This window comes from Lissotriton helveticus, chromosome 1_1 (assembly GCF_964261635.1).
Source record: "Lissotriton helveticus chromosome 1_1, aLisHel1.1, whole genome shotgun sequence".
NCBI lineage: Eukaryota > Metazoa > Chordata > Amphibia > Caudata > Salamandridae > Lissotriton > Lissotriton helveticus.
In genome coordinates this window covers 656,407,940-656,427,997 of record NC_136057.1, presented here as the reverse complement: position 1 = coordinate 656,427,997, position 20,058 = coordinate 656,407,940, and the positions used below count along the sequence as shown (strand labels likewise).

Here is a 20,058-nt window from a genome sequence, read left to right as displayed (position 1 = left end):
AGTGTTCCTTTGCAAGACTGTCTCTTGTAGATTCTGTAAAACATGGCAATGTTCATCTAGGTCAAAGGGGGCAGCAACTGCCGCCTTGTCTGGACCGTCAAGTTCTGGGACAAACATTTTGACACCAAAGAGCATTTCGTATGGGGTCCGCACGCCCAGAGACCTTCTAGGGAGATTATTAAGGGCACGCTGCACGCTATTGGGGTGGGCCAGCCAGTTCCTCCCAGTGCCTATAACCCTAGCTGTCAAAGACTGCTTTAAATCACGGTTCATTCGTTCAACAACACTATTACCCTCAGGTCTGTATGAAGACAAAAACTTGACTTGGACCCCCAACGAAGCCATGGCATCCTTATTCGCCTTAGAGGCGAAAGCAGGACCCTGATCCGAATGGAAGGTACCACAGGCAATAATCCCTACAAAGACACGCAAGTCTCTTATGACAGTTCGCGAACCAGCGCTGCGGTGTGGCCACACCCACACAAAGCGTGTGCATGAATCAACTGTGACTAAGATGTACTTATATGCAGTATCAGAAGAAAAAGGACCGCAGTGATCTAAATAAACACATCCAAGTGGTTTATTAGAAATGTACAACTGTGTCTGGGGCGGACGCGCAGCAGTTGAAGGTTTAATCTGCTGGCAAATGTCACATTGAAGGACATAATCACGCGTCTGTTTGTACAGTTCCCGCCACCAGAAACGTTGTTGTAACTGAGATACAGTAGCCGAAACGCCCGAATGTGCAGACGCAACACCTTCAGGAGCAGCTGTAATCAGTGCTCGCCTGCGGTCCCCGTTGGGAATTAACCTCTCACCAACGTCAGGTATTTTCACATAAGGAACTTTATCAGGACTTAAGTGGTATGAATACTTTGAAGGGAACCCCTTAGGATATTTACTTCCCTTCTCAGTCTCAGGAACGGCGGCCAAGATATCATCATCAATCTTACTTTTGGAACGTATAACTGCCGCAACCAAATATGTTGATACTGCTGATTTTGCGGCCTCATCTGCCAAAGAATTGCCAACAGCATGAACTCCCACGCGCTGATGACCGAGCGTATGAATTACAAACACGAGTGGCAACTGCTCTTTAAGCTCAGCCACTCGGACCCAGATCATTTTATGTTTTATTGTGCTACCCTTGGAATCACGAAAATCATTCTGAATCCAAAAGAACAGGTTCTCGTTGTAAGACTGGACACAGTAGTAATAATCACTCACAATAAGAGTCGTCACACTAGGATCAGCGTACTCCAATGCAAGCATCAGAGCACGAAGCTCTGCCAATTGTGCTGTGCAGTCCCCTAAAGTCTGCATGTGCACGACCCTGGACTTGAACTCATCATTCACCATGGCACCTACCACAATGGCGCAAGCTGAAACGTATGCGTGCTTAGACCCATGCGCAACTTGCGCTGAACCATCAGTGTATATGATGCAATGGAAATCATCCAAAGGCCGCATAGTCAAAGGCGCAGGATGAACAAATTCATACTGCAAAAACTCTTGCGACTGTAGGGAGGCATAAAAAATAAATGTGACATCCGGAGACATCAATGATGCTGCCCATTGTATCCACTGTGGGTGCAAAGCTTTAGAATTCGGTACACTGGCTTTCGTCACTGCCTCTAGTGCAGGATATGGGGTAACAACCAACATGCGTTTTCCATACGACAGTGCACGTTCCTTAAGAATCGCCATTTGCACTGCTGTCAAAACTTTTTCCACAGTGGAAAACCGCATTTCAGCCGAAGTGTACAAGTGTGACTTGTAAGCAATAGGTACTGTGTCTCCTTCGTTAAAAGTAGGGTAAGTGAAACCCGCCGCCCCTGGGATGATTCTTATCACCAGGTTGGTGTGGATATCACGAGTCAGTAAGAATTTTGATTCTAGAAGATCAGCCTGAAAAGTTTGCAAAATAGCTGTATGTTCTGGCAGCCAGCACGATTTGGTAAAAGTAGGTTGTATCAAAGCATACAAAGGCTTGATACGCTGGGCCTATTCAGGAATGTATGTACGCCCGAAATTTAAAATTCCCAGTAAGGACTGTAACTTTTTCAGAGTTGTGGGAGTGCGCAGGTGTGCGCATTTCTCCAAGAAGTGAGGAGCCAATCCTCGACCTTCATTGTTGAGCTCGTAGCCCAGAAACATCACTGCGTACTCTGCAATGTGAGACTTTGCAAAGTTGAATTAGTAACCAAAGTCCGCAAAGTTACAAATTATGCGGTCAACGCGACACAGATGCGCCCAAAGCTCGTCGCCTGTGAGATATATGTCATCCACATACGAACATGCATCCGTGTCCAATCTCTCCAAGAGAGAGACTATATGGGCAGCAAACACGCCTGGACTATTCTTATAGCCCATCGCTAGGCGTGTAAATTGGCGCAGTTTGCTGCCACAGGTAAAACTGGTCCATTGGGAACTATGACCATCCAAATTGTGGGCAAAAAAACTGTTGGAAATGTCAAGTGTGGTTTTAAACCGTTTTCCCACAAGACCATCCACTAAAGCAGAGCCGTGGGTATTCTGTGCTGCACAGGTACGACAATGCGAGTTCAAATGCCGGTAATCCAATACGAAACGGTACGAGCCGTCTGGCTTGGTCACAGTAAAAAGAGGGTTATTCATCGGTGACACACAAGTTTCAATTACACCTTGATATTCCAATTGTTCAAGGATTTCTGCAACGGAAGCCTTAGCTTTGCGTTGGATGGGATATTGAGGTTAAGGCTGGGGCATAGACCGTAAGAGAATCTCGTGGTGTGGGGAAAATGTATCCCAATAACAGTGTGAAGGCAAAGCCTATCTCCATGACAATGCTTCCTCATAGGGTTCCTCCTCACACCACGTGCAAAAACTCATGATATGGGCTACAGCTTCCTTACCTGGTGAAGGAGCACTTTGCAGAGTGGTACTCATGTAAAGTAAAGGTGTGTGCGTTTGGTGCAGAGTGCAAGATTGGACCCATCTCCATCATGGTGGCACCTGGTGCCCACTGGACTCTGTAGAGGAGAAGGCAATGGGGCGCGGGCTTACTGTCTTTGGGTCTGAAGCCCTCTGGTGGGGTATCTGGGCTGATGGGCTACCCCTGCCTTACTGCAGCCTCCTGACCCTTGGAATTGCCTGCTGTGGTGAGCTGCAGGGCCTGTTGCTGAGGGAATGCACGCATGGACGGTGGACAGCGTGGCCCCTGATCTTCTCAGGAGGTCTGCGTAATACATAGGTGCAGGCCCCCTGCGCCTACTGTGGGGCACGGAGAGAGGACGAGAGAACAACTGTAGATGGATGGCAGAGTGCCTCATCATTTCACTGACCAACTGCGGGATTTCCCCAGGCCGGAGACGCATGTGCCCTGCGCATTCCGTCCCTCGGTGCCGCCTAATGACAGCTGTCGTCTGCTGACGTGAGCCTGCGGGTACGAGAAGACACAGGAGACCCCCACGGGAGACAGGTCTAGAGCTTCGCTGCGGACCCTGTGTCTTCAGCACCTGAGTCGAGGTGCGAAGGAGAGTCACTGGCAGCACCATGAGCGAGTGCAGCTGCCGAAGCTCTCCTGCCGCACTCCTCATGCCAGAGAAGGCTATGGTTGGTGCGGCCTTGCCTCAAACTGCTAAACTAGACCACCCCCCCTCATGCCTTATCTGACCTGAGTGCTGCAACACCTTCGGACTGGGGTCTTGCTGTGTGACCTGCCCCTGCTCCCAGCACTGCATCACTGTCTTCGGCCTTGGTGTGTGGCCTGCCCCCACTTCCAAGAACAGGAAGAGTGCTACTCTGCAGGTCCAGTATCCCTGAGCTCCTCGATTTGGCATCACGGTCAAGGCACAGGGAGGTGGTACAGACTTACCAGGTGGTGAGGCGATATCCCTGAGTGGGGGCGGGCCTCCACCCTGGGCCCTCCCCCCCCCAAGGCCCAAGTCAGTGCCACACTCAAGAGGCGGTGCGTGGCTTACCCTCATCTGCTGGGCTCTACACATGGACTTATTCTGAGCTGCGGAGCAGCGCATCTCTGCTGGAGGACTGAGTTTTGCTGGCTCACGTCTTTTTTGGCCCACCTCCCGTCCGCCTCTGTCTGCAGTGAGATGGGATTTCCCACCAGCTCCCTGGTGCAGGCGATTCCCACCTGCCCTTGGTCCCTCTGATTGGTGTCATAATCGTGGCATGTGGGGCGGAGTGCCTCAGACGGATGGCTAGATGCTGCCATTTCTTCACCCGAACACTGCATTCCTGTCTGCCTAATTAAACCTTGCCTCTGGACAGGGAGCCCCCATGGATCAGTGGGGGGCAGACCTCTGTCACTCTCGAGCTGTCGTGGACGAGACGCAGCTGTTGCGTCACTCACAACTGATGTGTGTTAAGTACCTTGGGTACGCTCAGCGGATGAGGGCAGGTCTAGGCAAATAGCCGGGGTAACCCTTGACAAATGTGTGATTAAAAAGAGCCCCGCCCTCGCGCCTGAGGTACATGACACCCATCAGTTGTGGGTGACGCAACAGAAAGAAAAAATGATGGGCAAGTATTAACAATAGTGCATGGCATTACTCTGTAAGTTAATTTTGTGACTCAATTTACCAGGGAGGTATTAATTTGATACCCTGATGAAAGCCCGGGACCTTGTTAGGCCTCAGAATAGGGCTAAAAAATCATGGTTAAAAAAAAAAATACATAGGGTCATAGGGCCATAAAAGTCCACATAACCCCTTACCTTATTTTAGCTTTCCCTACCCTCTCCACTAATAAAGGTAAACCTAGGAGAAGGTGAGAGATGTTTAATCTCTAGTTAAGTCCCCTGGTCACCCTCTATCCTTAATTGCTCCCTGAAAAACGATCGAGCCCGCCCTGACCTTTACGAGTCAGGGTGTACCCAATGATGAAGCATGACACTACTAGAGTGTGTGAGGGTTATATATAAAAAAGGAATTTTTTCCTTCCCCGCACTAGTCATGTGGAGTCATCATACCCATTAGGGGTGACCTAACCCCCCAGTCCGTGTCTTGTGTATTATATACCATTATCCCTACAACCCATGGCGGGATACTATATTGTTGTACTAAAATGTCCTTAAACATTTTGCGAATAGCTAACTTAGCCAGCTTTGCCTTGATCCTAGGTTCTTTAATTGATGTAAGCTGTGGGTTATTCAGTAGTGGGGCCTCCTCGGGAGTAAGGAAGGTTAATGCACGTGCATTCCTTATTTTCTCCTAGGTCTACCTGGTGCATTTGACTGTGCTGGGTTCCCAGGGGACCTTGATTTACCTGCTAAAGAGTGGTTAGAAGCAGTAGAGGTGTAATCATATCCCTCGCTAATGATCAAATGAGGAGCCTTGGGGCATCAATAATGTGTATTTATGCCTGGGTGCAATAACAACACAATCCAATATCCAGCACTGACATGCTGCCTTTATCAGGCAGTAATGTTAGAGTTTTCCACCTATTTGAGCCCTGCTGTCCTATCCATGTCAGGTACACCTTTAGTAACCTCCCATTTTAAAAGTAGTTCTATGTAAGTGGAAGAGAATTATTGTAGATGGGGTAAAGCATGTGAGGAACCACCTGCATCTTCATAAGAGCTATTCTGCCAGCCACGGACAGCAGGAGTCTACCGAGTTGGTTAATTTACTTAGTACTGAAATATAATTGTACCTCTGGGTCTTGGGGCTTTTAGATACCCTGCTAGCAAACTGTGAATTCCTCCCATTGTAACAGGAACTCGGAACTTAAAATGGGTGAGGAGGAACATTGTGTATTTATCCAGTTAATGTTTAACCACAATGGGCTCTTGAAGACTATAAATGATTGTGTAAAAGGAGACATTTACGGCTGGATTTTTTTTATATACAGCAGGATGTCATCCACATATGACGTGAATATTCTTATGGTACCAAAGCATATGAAGCTAACAACAACACACGAGGGATGCTAAAGGTCTGAAAGGGACTACAACATACTCTACACTCAAATGTAGTGTGAAGAAGGTAGCCACTATAAGAAGAGAGAAGAGGACAACAATGTAGACAAAGAAGAGTGTAAAAGTGTACCCATTAGCCCACCCATTGGCGGAATCTCGTCATCTGGGTTTTAGTTGGAAACTGGTATCTACTAGGTACCTCTCTTAGGCATGTGTAGAGGAATACTAGTATAAAATCCACCAGTGTGAGAGACAGCCAGCAGGATATATTGATAGGCTGAAGGAAAAAGAGTTGCAGTGCTCAAGAGGTGTGTGAAAGTGTAGAAATGTGATGTTAAAATTGCCAGTTATGATGCCAAAGTGCAACTTTATTGAAGGGGGGTCAACATAACGACAAGATTAAAAGCAGAGTGATGATAGTATCTCAAACAAATATTACTATCAGTTGTAGAAAAGATTGGTCAACATGTTTCAGGCTCGCAAGGCTTTCTTCAGGACCTATATATTAAACACTACTGCAACAGTGAAAGAAATAATGTAGACCTACCGGTCAATGGTTATTGTTTGGTAGTCTCATATCATTGTAACTAGAACTCTCCTTTGAATGGAAAACAAACACAGCAAAACAAATGTAAACATTTGGAAACATCCGTTCGTGTGTGAATCAACATTCAACGTATTGGTTAGAACAACTCACCCATCAATTGTATGGAGATGGCCTCACCTCGCCTGGCACTCGCTCAGGTTAAAGGGGCCCGCTCTAGGAAAAAAGAGGTGGAGGGAAATGGATTTTAATGTATAACTCATGGTCATCTGTTGGGATTCCCTCAATCGTCCACTTCATAGAGTGGTACACCTCGGGTCAAAATAGACAAAGAAAAATGGAGATTACAGCATTCCATATTGTAGTTGTATCGTGATCTGAACGAGACATCTCGAATTTTTCACAGATCGTTATTCGCTGAGTGGTAAAATGATACTATCCCTATATCAAGCATCTACAAAGATGATATTGTGATATAGCTAGACATGCAGGCATAGAGCAGTGCAAAGAGAATGTAGAAGCTTTTCATCGCAGGTTGACACGGAACAGTGCAAAGAGGATGAACAAGCCCTCCATCGCAGGTTGGAACATGTTTTCTATAATTATAACACTTGGTACCCACATAGAGTACTATATTAGTATCGAAACATTTCGCATGTAAAGCAGTCAGTTGTAAATGCGAAAAGAACGAAGAGATGTCATTGTGAGCCAACGAATAACAAAATACGGCTGGTTAACAAGCAAGAAGTAATGTAAATGTCCCGGGAATAGAGTCACCCACCTGTCCGTCGTTGTCCCGGTCTGCCTTCTGAGCCGAGGGGAAGGTGATTAGTATGACGACTAGGTCCGGTATAAATTGCGAATATGCGGACCAGAAAGGGAACACAATAACTGTGTGGTGATTGGTTCATAGCTTAAACCGGCACCCGGACATGAAATACAGAGCCGGAAATGTCAGTGGAGCAATCAGTGACGATGTGGTAAACCAATCCCTGGTCGGGTCGAGACTCCGAAGTGCGGACCAGAGAGGGTACAACTGAGTGAAGTAAGGCAGCGTTTGCTGTGTAGTGATAGGCTCATAAGGAGACCGTAAACCGGAAGTCAAACGTAGCCTACGGCCTGAAGAAATGATTATCCGGCGGGGCCTTGAGAGTATAGTAAACAAGGCCTCTCTACTGCGATTGGTCATACGCGGTAGAGAACGATGAGAGGTCCGAACTGTAGGAATGTGGTGAACCCGTCCCTGGTCGAGACTAAGACATGCGGACCAAAGAGAGGCACTAGGTCAGACGAGACACCGTCTTCTGTGTAGAAATGAATTCCTTTAGAAAACACGGAAGACGGAAAAAGCCTGTGGCCCAAAGAACAGAGGTGTCAGAAGGGGCCATAGGAGTGCAGAACACAGGACATCTCTGCTATGGTTGGTCGTAAGCACTAAAGAGCGCAATCCCTAACAAGGAATGGTCAAGAAATGCTCTCACCAACGGGGGCACTCAAAGGCTCGTACTAGGGGCCGCGTTTATTTACAAAGCTAAAATGAAGCGGTCCTAGCACTGAAAGCGGTCCCAATATTCGGCGGCACGCATCAGCCACCTGGACTTGTTCGCTATCGATCATATCACAATCTGTATGTTCATAGGTGGCAAACAATGTTATACACATATTCTAGTGTCATGAATACTGAGACATTTGTCTGTAGCAAACCAACTATGGGTGAAGTGTGCAAATATGATGTATTAATATGATGTATCAACTGAATCTCCATCAATACTTGGAATAAGGAGGACTCATGATACATGATACATACTCCACGAGGGAGCCTCAGATCGCTGGGTCATGTCATTTGTTGATGCCATCAGAGCTGGATCCATGGAATTTCATCATTTAGCCCTACAGTGTTGCACTTTAATTTAAATATCCATTTCTGTTCTTTTATGAACAGATAGTGAGAAATGTCACTGACATGTGAGGGAATTCATTCCTAACACCTAAATAAATTCTGCAACGGTATCATCACCGTTATCAAGTACTAAGTTAAAAACAAACTGACTTCAGCTCTCAAGAGTTGCGAGATGTGCGTGCCTCGAGGATGCGTTAGTGGTTTTAGTCCCAAGGTTAGCTCGGTGATGGGTTACTTCTGGAGATGTCCACAGGAAGCAGTAAGAACTCCACAATGGTAGATGGTTAGAAGGCACTTGAAGTGCTTTGAGCTCAGACTGCATAAAAGGGCACCTGAATGAATTCCCTCACATGAATTCCCTCACACCTAAATAAATTCTGCAACGGTATCGTCACCGTTATCAAGTACTAAGTTAAAAACAAACTGACTTCAACTCGCAAGAGTTGCGAGATGTGCGTGCCTCGAGGATGCGTTAGTGGTTTTCATCCCAAGGTTAGCTCGGTGAAGGGTTACTTCTGGAGATGTCCACAGGAAGCAGTAAGAACTCCACAATGGTAGATGGTTAGAAGGCACTTGAAGTGCTTTGAGCTCAGACTGCATAAAAGGGCACCTGAATGAATTCCCTCACATGTCAGTGACATTTCTCACTATCTGTTCATAAAAGAACAGAAATGGATTTTTAAATTAAAGTGCGACACTGTAGGGCTAAATGATGAAATTCCGTGGATCCAGCTCTGATGGCATCAACAAATGACATGACCTAGCTATCTGAGGCTCCCTCGTGGAGTATGTATCATGTATCATGAGTCCTCCTTATTGCAAGTATTGATGGAGATTCAGTTGATACATCATATTAATACATCATATTTGCACACTTCACCCATAGTTGGTTTGCAGATAGTGAGAAATGTCACTGACATGTGAGGGAATGAATTCCCTCACATGTCAGTGACATTTCTCACTATCTGTTCATAAAAGAACAGAAATGGATTTTTAAATTAAAGTGCGACACTGTAGGGCTAAATGATGAAATTCCGTGGATCCAGCTCTGATGGCATCAACAAATGACATGACCCAGCTATCTGAGGCTCCCTCGTGGAGTATGTATCATGTATCATGAGTCCTCCTTATTCCAAATATTGATGGAGATTCAGTTGATACATCATATTAATACATCATATTTGCACACTTCACCCATAGTTGGTTTGCTACAGACAAATGTCTCAGTATTCATAACACTAGAATATGTGTATAACATTGTTTGCCACCTATGAACATACAGATTGTGATATGATCGATAGCGAACAAGTCCAGGTGGCTGATGCGTGCCGCCGCATATTGGGACCGCTTTCAGTGCTAGGACCACTTCATTTTAGCTTTGTAAATAAACGCGGCCCCTAGTACGAGCCTTTGAGTGCCCCCGTCGGTGAGAGCATTTCTTGACCATTCCTTGTTAGGGATTGCGCTCTTTAGTGCTTATGACCAACTATAGCAGAGATGTCCTGTTTACTGCACTTCTATGGCCCCTTCTGACACCTCTGTTCTTTGGGCCACAGGCTTTTTCCGTCTTCCGTGTTTTCTAAAGGAATTCATTTCTACACAGAAGACGGCGTCTCGTCTGACCAAGTGCCTCTCTTTGGTCCGCATTTCTTAGTCTCGACCAGGAACGGGATTCCCACATTCCTACAGTTCGGACCTCTCATTGTTCTCTAACGCATATGACCAATCGCAGTAGAGAGGCCTTGTTTAATATACTCTCAAGGCTCCGCCGGATAATCGTTTTCTTCAGGCCGTAGGCTACGTTTGACTTCCGGTTTCCGGTCTCCTTATGAGCCTATCACTACACAGCAAATGCTGCCTTACTTCACTCAGTTGTTCCCTCTCTGGTCCGCACTTCGGAGTCTCGACTCGACCAGGGATTGGTTTACCACATCGTCACTGATTGATCCACTGACATTTCCGGCTCTGTATTTCATGTCCGGGTGCCGGTTTACGCTATGAACCAATCACCACACAGTTATTGTGTTCCCTTTCTGGTCCGCATATTCGCAATTCATACCGGACCTAGTCGTCATACTAATCACCTTCCCCTCGGCTCAGAAGGCACACCGGGGCAACGACGGACAGGTGGGTGACTCTATTCCCGGGACATTTACATTACTTCTTGCTTGTTAACCAGCCGTATTTTGTCATTCGTTGGCTCACAATGACGTCTCTCCATTGGCTCACAATGACATCTCTTTGTTCTTTTCGCATTTACAACTGACTGCTTTACATGCGAAATGTTTCGATACTAATATAGTACTCTATGTGGGTACCAAGTGTTATAATTATAGAAAACATGTTCCAACCTGCGATGGAGGGCTTGTTCATCCTCTTTGCACTGTTCTGTGTCAACCTGCGATGAAAAGCTTCTTCATCCTCTTTGCACTGCTCTATGCCTGCATGTCTAGCTATATCACAATATCATCTTTGTAGATGCTTGATATAGGGATAGTATCTTGTTACCACTCAGCGAATAACGATCTGTGAAAAATTCGAGATGTCTCGTTCAGATCACGATACAACTACAATATGGAATGCTGTAATCTCCATTTTTCTTTGTCTATTTTGACCCGAGGTGTACCACTCTATGAAGTGGACGATTGAGGGAATCCCAACAGATGACCATGATTTATACATTAAAATCCATTTTCCTCCACCTCTTTTTTCCTAGAGCGGGGCCCCTTTAACCTGAGCGAGTGCCAGGCGAGGTGAGGCCATCTCCATACAATTGATGGGTGAGTTGTTCTAACCAAAACGTTGAATGTTGATTCACACACGAACGGATGTTTCCAAATGTTTACATTTGTTTTGCTGTGTTTGTTTTCCATTCACAGGAGAGTTCTAGTTACAATGATATGAGACTACCAAACAATAACCATTGACCGGTAGGTCTACATTATTTCTTTCACTGTTGCAGTAGTGTTTAATATATAGGTCCTGAAGAAAGCCTTGCGAGGCTGAAACATGTTGACCAATCTTTTCTACAACTGATAGTGATATTTGTTTGAGATACTATCATCACTCTGCTTTTAACCTTGTCGTTATGTTGACCCCCTTCAATAAAGTTGCACTTTGGCATCATAACAGGCAATTTTAACATCACATTTCTACACTTTCACACACCTCTTGAGCACTGCAACTCTTTTCCCTTCAGCCTATCAATATATCCTGCTGGCTGCTGGCTGTCTCTCACACTGGTGGATTTTATACTAGTATTCCTCTACACATGCCTAAGAGAGGTACCTAGTAGACAACTAAAACCCAGATGACGAGATTCCGCCAATGGGTGGGCTGATGGGTACACTTTTACACTCTTCTTTGTCTACATTGTTGTCCTCTTCTCTCTCCTTATAGTGGCTACCTTCTTCACACTACATTTGAGTGTAGAGTATGTTGTAGTCCCTTTCAGACCCTTAGCATCCCTCGTGTGTTGTTGTTAGCTAGTTTGGGGGACAGGATGCAAGTTGGTCTTTAAAGATGTTTTCCCCTTAGACCCTCCTTCACATTTTTGTTCTTTGACCAAAGCATATGCCCTTGGTGAAGTAGAGTTGACGCAGGGTTGCATCCAGTGGCTACACTGCCATGGGTAAATAAGGGGACCTGGAAAAGAAATCCATTTCTCATACCCCCTGGTTTAAATATATGGCCCTATGGAAGCAGGCTGGAACATCAACACTGGGAGCACATTAGGCTTTGTGTTCCCCTTCTAATAGGGATTGCATAATTGCTTATCTTTCCTCAAACTCTGAAATATAGTCTAACAGTTCAAATAGTGTGCCTGTTTTGATTAGGGAAGCCACTTGTTAGGAATAGTGTCTCTAGTTGGCAGAGGATTGCACCATGTCCAAGTAGTAACCACCAAGCTAGTTAGGGTATGTCAGACACACACCCTAAATTAACCTGTGCGCACCCTATGGTAGCTTGACACAGAGCAGTCCAGATTAACTTAAGAGGCAGTGTGTAAAGTATTTGTGTTTAACACTTAAATTACGGTAAATCAATGAAAACACCACAAAAAGACACTACAAATGTTTCGGAAAATAAAGAATATTTTTATGATTAAAACAAAACCAAAACAACAAAAATCCAATAAATAGAAGTTGAGAAATGATTTTTTAAATATTAAATGTGAAAACAGTGCTTAGAAGGCACTAGCAGTCAAAAGGTCACTTGAGGTCACAGGGACCGGTGCAAATCCAAAGTATATCGACGACAGGTTAGCTACAGGACCTAGACAGAACCCGCTAACAAAGTACCTTGGACTGAGCTTTTGTCAACCTCGAAGACTTGAGTCAAGGAGATGCTGCGTCATCGTCTATCTTTGGATGGAGACAATCGATGGCTCCTACCTGCACTGTCGATGGAGACTTCGATGTTGAAACCTTTTTTGATGCCGGCACTGTGTAAATGTCGAGCCGTACTGTTATCATGAAGCCGCATCAGTGCTGGAAATCCTGTAGTTGAGCGGCTGCTGCATCAGCGCAGAAGGGCTATGCGTCAGCGCTGGGCGGCGCAAAGTTGCTGTTGTATCAACATTCAGGCTTAAAACAGCTGCAAAACCCACTTCTGAGGCCCAGTACTGGAGGGAGCACCTCCGGTAGTGGTAGGACTCACAGATTACAGAGGCCAGCAGCACCAACATGATTGCAGGTATTCTTTTGTGTCTCTGAGACATCAGAAAACAGGAGGCAAGCTCTCTAGTGCCACTAGGTTAACCCATGGGGAATCCTTCTCCTTACCTGGGGACCCCATCTGTGAAGTCCCTAACCCTAATCTGCTCAATGGGGGCAACTGATTTCCCAAAATGCAGTCAGTGGTCATCTAGGGACTAACTATGACCCTTCCCTGAGTCACCTTCCCTCCCCACTCTAGGGACCCCAGGGCAATAGGGGAGAAAAAGTCCTGCGAATGGGCTGGAGTCACTCTACACACATCACCAGTGTACTGCTCTGGGGAGACTAGCTCTTCCACAACTAGCCCCAGTACCCTCAGTATCCCGTATCCAGTATCCAGTATCAACTAGCCAGTATCATGGCTGATACGGCTGAAAGCCTGAAACTGGTCCTAGGATGCTTGTTTCCAGTCCAGGCAGGACCTGGCCTGGCAGTTCGAGCTGGACTGTTCCCATTGGGTGCAGGATCAAGATTGATTTTATATGGCTGGGTTCAACCTGGAATGGCGCGCAAAAACTATGGATTTAGGCCATGATCTCTGTACTCGGGTGAATGTATGACATTGTTCTGCATTCTGTCCATCAAAGGTTCTTTTTGCATTGGTCACCCGGAGTGGGAAGGGTATGCCCAGACGTGGGTCCTGTGCTCTCCATGCCACTGGAGTCAAGCTATCCTGGCTGATGAGGGCTGAAAGCCTGAAACTAGTCCTAGCATGCTTGTTTCCAGTCCAGGAAGGACCTGGCCTGGCAGTTCGGGCTGGATGGTTCCTATTTGGTGCAGGGTCAAGACTGATTTGCATATTTCTGGGTCCAAAACATGGAATGGCATTGTGAGAAAAAAAACGATGGATTGAGGCCCAGATCTCTGTAATGGGGTGAATGTATGACATTGTTCTGCATTCTGTTCATCAATTGTTCTTTTTGCATTGGTCACCCCGAGTGGGACGGGTATGCCCAGACGTGGGACCCGTGCTCTCTATGCCACTGGAGTCAAGCTATCCTGGCTGATGAGGGCTGAAAGCCCAAAACCGATCCTAGGATGCTTGTTTCCAGTCCAGGTGTAGAACATAGAAACCTTCTCAGGGGTCTCACTAATAAACCTGGTCCTTTTAAACCAACAAAGAAGAGATTGGCACAGAAGCTGTAATATAAAAGACATCTTTAATAACCTCAGATGAGGGAAACTACATCACACAGTAACCTCAGGAAACTGTATGAGGCAGTCTAAGGAGTACAGAAAACAGGGACCTTATATAAGCTTAGGTTATATTATTCAGTATAAAACCAAGGGGAGGTCCTGGCACATGTAAGCATGCAAAATGACTAATATGGGCATGCAAGATCTGCTTGCTCAACAAAGTGGGAGGAGAGTTACTTCTCCTTAAATCAGTAAAAATAGCCTGACAGTTCTATACTAGGAGCAGGTGCATTCTACTAGCTAGGCCTCTCTGAGCATGTGCAAGGCTCTGGAAGAGTGAAACAGCACATGGCGAGCACATGGCTACCTAAAATGGCTGCCAAGTACAAAATGGTTTTCAGCTCTTGCTAACAAATCCCTGCAATCTTCAACAGATAGTCCTTTTAGCATGAGAAAAGACATTCCTATGATCCAGTAGGAACACAGAAAATATTTGCACATTAATTTTCATAAATTTATCAATCTCTTAATTCATTGCTAGGTGTGCATTTTCCATTCTAAACATTTCATTAAGCGGGTATATATGAGGTATAAGCAGGAATACAAAGGGAACAGAGCATTGGGTCATAATTACCAAGTGTAATCACTTTTATCACAAACAGAATTATAACTTTTTTTTCTTTTTTTTTCCCTAAGCAACAAGCAAATCCTAGAACCATCTAGTAAAACATTTCCAGGGCTCCTATGCATTTCCGTGACCATCCATTTCAATTTCAGACACAACACATATCTAATAAAAACATTTTCAATTGACTTTTCCATTTTCCTTTTATGAGGGCTAGATGATTTATCAAATTTGAGACCAGGAGGACCACACAGGGCCATAGGAATTAGGATGCAGAGCTGCAAAGGGGTGCTCCTCCTCAAAAAGGGGACGACCAAAGGGGTACATTACTGACGAAAAAGAAGAAGTCCTTGGGGAAATTGAAGCCGCTGTACAACCAACCAGAGGGGAGTCTTCTCCCTGTGTCCGTTTGAGCCTCACAGGCAGGCTCTTGTTGTTTCCACGTTGGAGCTGCAAAACTCGCAACTCAAGAATCACGGCCCAGTTTCAAGGAAAAAGAAAAGTTTCTTCTTTCAGGATAGGGCAATCACCCTCCCACCCCTCCCCCCACGTCCCCTTGCCAGAGCAAATGCCCTCAGCGATCCTGTCCAGTGTCTCAGGCAGTGCACCAGTTTTCTTCACTTCAATCTAACAGGCACCAGAGACACAGCACCTGTTCCCTAAACAAAAGTTCTTCCCTAACTCCTGTATTGCTCTGCTGGTGCACTGCTCATTCGTTGGTGCCACACATTGCATCCAGTGTGCCCAGGCACCTCTTGACCAACAAAAACACAGGGAGGACCTGGCCTGGCAGTTGGGGCTGGACTGTTCCATTGGTTGCAGGGTCAAGACTGATTTGCATATGGCTGGGTCCAAACTGGAATGGCATGGTGAGCAAAAAAACGATAGATTTAGGCCCAGATCTCTATACTGGGGTGAATGTATGACATTGTTCTCCATTCTGTCCATCAATTGTTCTTTTTGCATTTATCACCCCAAGTGGGACGGGTATGCCCAGACGTGGGTCCCGTGCTCTCCATGCCACTGGAGTCAAGCTATCCTGGCTGATGAGGGCTGTAAGCCAGAATCCGGTCCTAGGATGCTTGTTACCAGTCCAGGGAGGACATGGGCTGGACTGTTCCCATTGGGTGCAGGGTCAAGACTGATTTGCATATGGCTGAGTCCAAACTGGAATGGCCTGGTGAGCAAAACAACAATGGATTTAGTCCCAGATCTCTGTACTGGGGTGAATGTATGATATTGTTCTGCATTCTGTGCATCAATTGTTCTTTTTACTTTCAGAAAGTTTGCATTTTTCTGCCTGAACCAAATGCGCCTTTCTGCCAGTCTTCAGGGTCACTTGACTGTTAATGGCTCTTCTGGACTGATGTGTATTCCTTTCCGGACATGGGAGCGTGCTCTTCTCCTAAACAGGATGGCCTGGGGTGGGTGGGTTGTACTTAGCACTTCCTGAGCATCAGATGGTAACGTGAGGGCTGTGCTCACTCCATTCTTGACCTCTGAAGTTAGCTACCATGTCTTTGGCAAATGCAGCCCACATCCCTGCCTGCCTGCCCTTTATGACTGTAGACAGATTGGTGCCTGACCCAGGGGAATAGAAAGAACTAACCAGGAACACATTTAGACAAAGGGGGTAACCCCCCACTCATACTGTGGCAGCGGCTTTAAAAGTGGAACCTTCAGAACCGCTCATCTGAAGACTCCTGGACCAGCACAAGATTCAAAAGAAGGATGGAAGACTGGACCTGCTTGCCTTGAACCCAAGGTCAGTTGGCTGGACTTCGTGTTTGTGCTACAGGGACACAACAAGGTTTATGCGGCCTCCCTTGCAACTGTCTAGCTGAAGAGCATCAACAGGACCTGCCAGAGCCCTACTTATTGTTTCTTCTGGAGTGAGTCTTGACCCCCAAGAATTGCCTCTCCAGATCCTGAACCATTGGCTGTTGTCAGAGTGCGCTTTGACCTGCAAACTGTAGTAACTCAACTCTAGGTGAAAATACAGAGGTGCTCTGTGCCTCACATCCACGACCACTGGCAGCGTTTCAAGCCAATGCAAAACTCCAACAGCGACATGTTCTTTGTGTCAGGAATGACCACCTGCGTCTCCCGCCAATTCAAAGCCTTGGCGCCAACCTGCTCTTTTCACCGACACCGATCTCCTTGCGGCCAGAAGCTCTGGCTGAGGCTTCTTATGTGAAACTAGACTGAGTGAGACGAAAAACTCTGGCCCCATCGTGGTAAGCCAGACATTTTTTATATGAGCCTCCTCCACTCTCAATTCAATCTTTCAGCTTACACACATCATAGCTTCCAATACACCATAACCTTCTACATTCTAAAACGTACACAATTAGTAAATAATATTAAGTACTATTTGTGGGAAAAGGAGCACCTTCTTCCTTTAAGAAACACTGCGCTTCAGTGGTGGGAGCAATGTAGACAAACTCTCCTGCCCTTCCTCACAGAATTATCGACCATGCCTCTGCAACTATCAAGAGTTTCAATATCAGAGCTGTACTTAGCGCTACTTAAAATAGTTTTGGGCCCTCAAACCTAATATTTCAATTTAAAGATTGTCCTTCCTAAATAACTTCATGCAGTCTTGATTATAAACCAGAAAGTACTGATGAAGACAAACAGCCATCATAAATATGCTTTCGTTGGTAGAAATTCACATGGGAACATTGCCCACATTCATTTTCCAGAACCTGCATGCTATAGTTCAGTTTATGGCAGTGACTAAATCAACTCTCATATTTTGAAAGGTGCTGCGCTAAACGTACAAAATAAATTCTACTCTCAGGCTGTGTTTGAAATGTTCATATATTGCAGCATGTTTTCTGATCTGCTTAGTTTAACTCAGCACGTCTAAAAGGTACATCTAAGGACATGCCTTTTGGCAGACTGTCTATTCTTTTCCCTGGCAGACAGGATTATGACGTGCATCCGTGGTGCCATATGGTTAGCTCCTCCTCAGACATATGCTAAACATCCTCAAGCACTGTGCACTGCCTAGAGCACAACAGAATTTGAGGACGCTCACAAATGCAATAGCTGGTTTGTTCTGACTTTTTATTTTGTCAATGGTTTTGCTGTGAAAAACACGACCTGAATTGAGCACTGCCATAGTTATTTGGAAGAATTTCAGAGTGTCATTCAAAATCAAGATATTCGCTAAAGAAGAAGCAATTTAAATTGAATTTTCAAGGTGCGCTTTTCTGATGTCTGTGAATTAGTATGTATATTATGTTTCAGTCTTTAACTAAAATGTTCTCCGTAACATATGTTTACCATTAATTTGTCATTTAAAATGTATATTCATATTCACGTACGTATTAACAGCACACTTTCAAAATAACTTTACTTTTCGGCGGAGTGAATGAGAGGACACTGCCAACTGGTCTGGCCTCTTAGCAAATAAAAGCTTGAAATAAACCCTGTTCATACTTTGTATTTCGGTTAATTGAAAACTGAGGGGGGGGGGGGGGTCCTTTTAAACAGCCATGCTGACGACATGGAGAGTGACCATAACCACAGGAGACCAAGCAAGAGAGGTTTTATGCACAGCACGTATTAGCGGTGTACTCCAGTCAGCTAACAATTCACACACTGCAGGACATTCACAGCAATGAGACCCTAATAACACTTAAAAATATAGGGCTGTTGAGGTAACGACGACCACACAGAGTGGAGCCCTCACTAGAGCGAGCGATTCAAAACAAGTGCTTAACATTGGATGGCAGGACCAGCACAAATCATTTTACATCGAGCTAACACGTTTATTATATGATCAGTATTGTGCAAGAGACGCAATTAAATAGCAATAGAACAAAACACGGTCTTCCTATCTCTTTTATGAAATATGTGTGTAAAGAAGGCTCGGTGTCAAGAACAGGAGTATGGGCACGGTCTTTAATACTATGTCGTGAAGAGATGCCCGCCCTCTTTCATAGTTGCCAAGGTTTCAGATTGCTATGTGTGATATTTTGATAATTTCGTTGTAAATATGAACCAGCCACCTCAGGCATTTGCAGCAGTTGAAAGATCTTCTTAGTTTCTCTTAGCTCAAATGGGTCTAACTTTTGATATTTATACGTTTCCCTTTTCTTCATTGCTTGATTTTCTGCTCGCAAGAAAGTGTCACTCATAATTACACTGAAATTATGATAATGTCAAACATAGCAATCTGAAACCTTGGAAGCTATGTAACAAATAAAATGACCAGTGAGACACCTGGAAGGCACCCCATCCAACTACACTCTGCCAAACATCAGAAGGACAGTGCAGACCGCACTATCACATGAACCACAGAAAACACAGTGAAAAGCTGAACGTCAAGACAGACCAGCAAGATGGCCACCATCCCAGCTGTTAAATTTTCATCCTCTCCGAGCCCGCATCAGCACACATACCAACATGAAAACTCTGGATGAAGAAGCTGGATATGTGTTTTGCTGCCACAGTGGTAGAAGACAACAGTAAACGAATGCTACTGCTGTATTTACCCAGGCAAGAGATCTACATACTGTCACGGACCCTTCTGGAAAAGGGTCCCCCATTCACATACTGTACCATAGTCACAGGGCTCAGATACCACTTCGAATCAATAGCCAATCCTGACTATGAGTGATTCCTCTTCTGAAAGACCTGACCAGACCCGGGAGAGTCGATTGACACTTTCTACACCAGGCACAAAAAGTGTATGTGTACCAGCACCTTCTAAGACGAGGTGTCCAAATTATCCATGGCTGCACATTTTCGGAGCTGGTCAGAACAAATTCTCCAAGAGCCTGGTAAACCCCTGCATGACATAAATGTAGTGTCCTGCTGGACACAGTCTAGTTGTTTCTTATGATGCAACCTACACTCTACACCCACCCACCACTGGTGTCACGAGTCAGGTGATCCAGTCAATAAAGGGGGCGGAGCGCACGTGCTCTCGGCCCATTTACTAGCCCACTATCCTGGTGTCTGTGTCCCCCTTCAATACCTCATGTGGGCCTAGGGCCCAACTTTACATTGGCGACGAGGACGGACGCTTGCCACGCGTGCCACAGCTAAAAGAAAAGTTGATGGAAAAGGGGAAGAGAGCTGCCTGCATTGACGGCACACCCCCTGGGAAAGGAGCCGGCCGCCGAGAGACCCACGGGGCGTGTGATGAGCCCCGGGCCTGAGGGAGAATGAGAAGGTGACTGGGAGCCCACCCCGCACCTCTCA

The 20,058-nt window shown here is 45.6% G+C and overlaps 1 protein-coding gene across 1 annotated transcript in view; it reads left to right on the top strand.

The window, feature by feature from the left end:
• PCLO (piccolo presynaptic cytomatrix protein) overlaps nucleotides 1-20,058 on the top strand; it is a 1,621,199-nt gene that overhangs the window by 329,324 nt on the left and 1,271,817 nt on the right. The window lies entirely within an intron of this gene.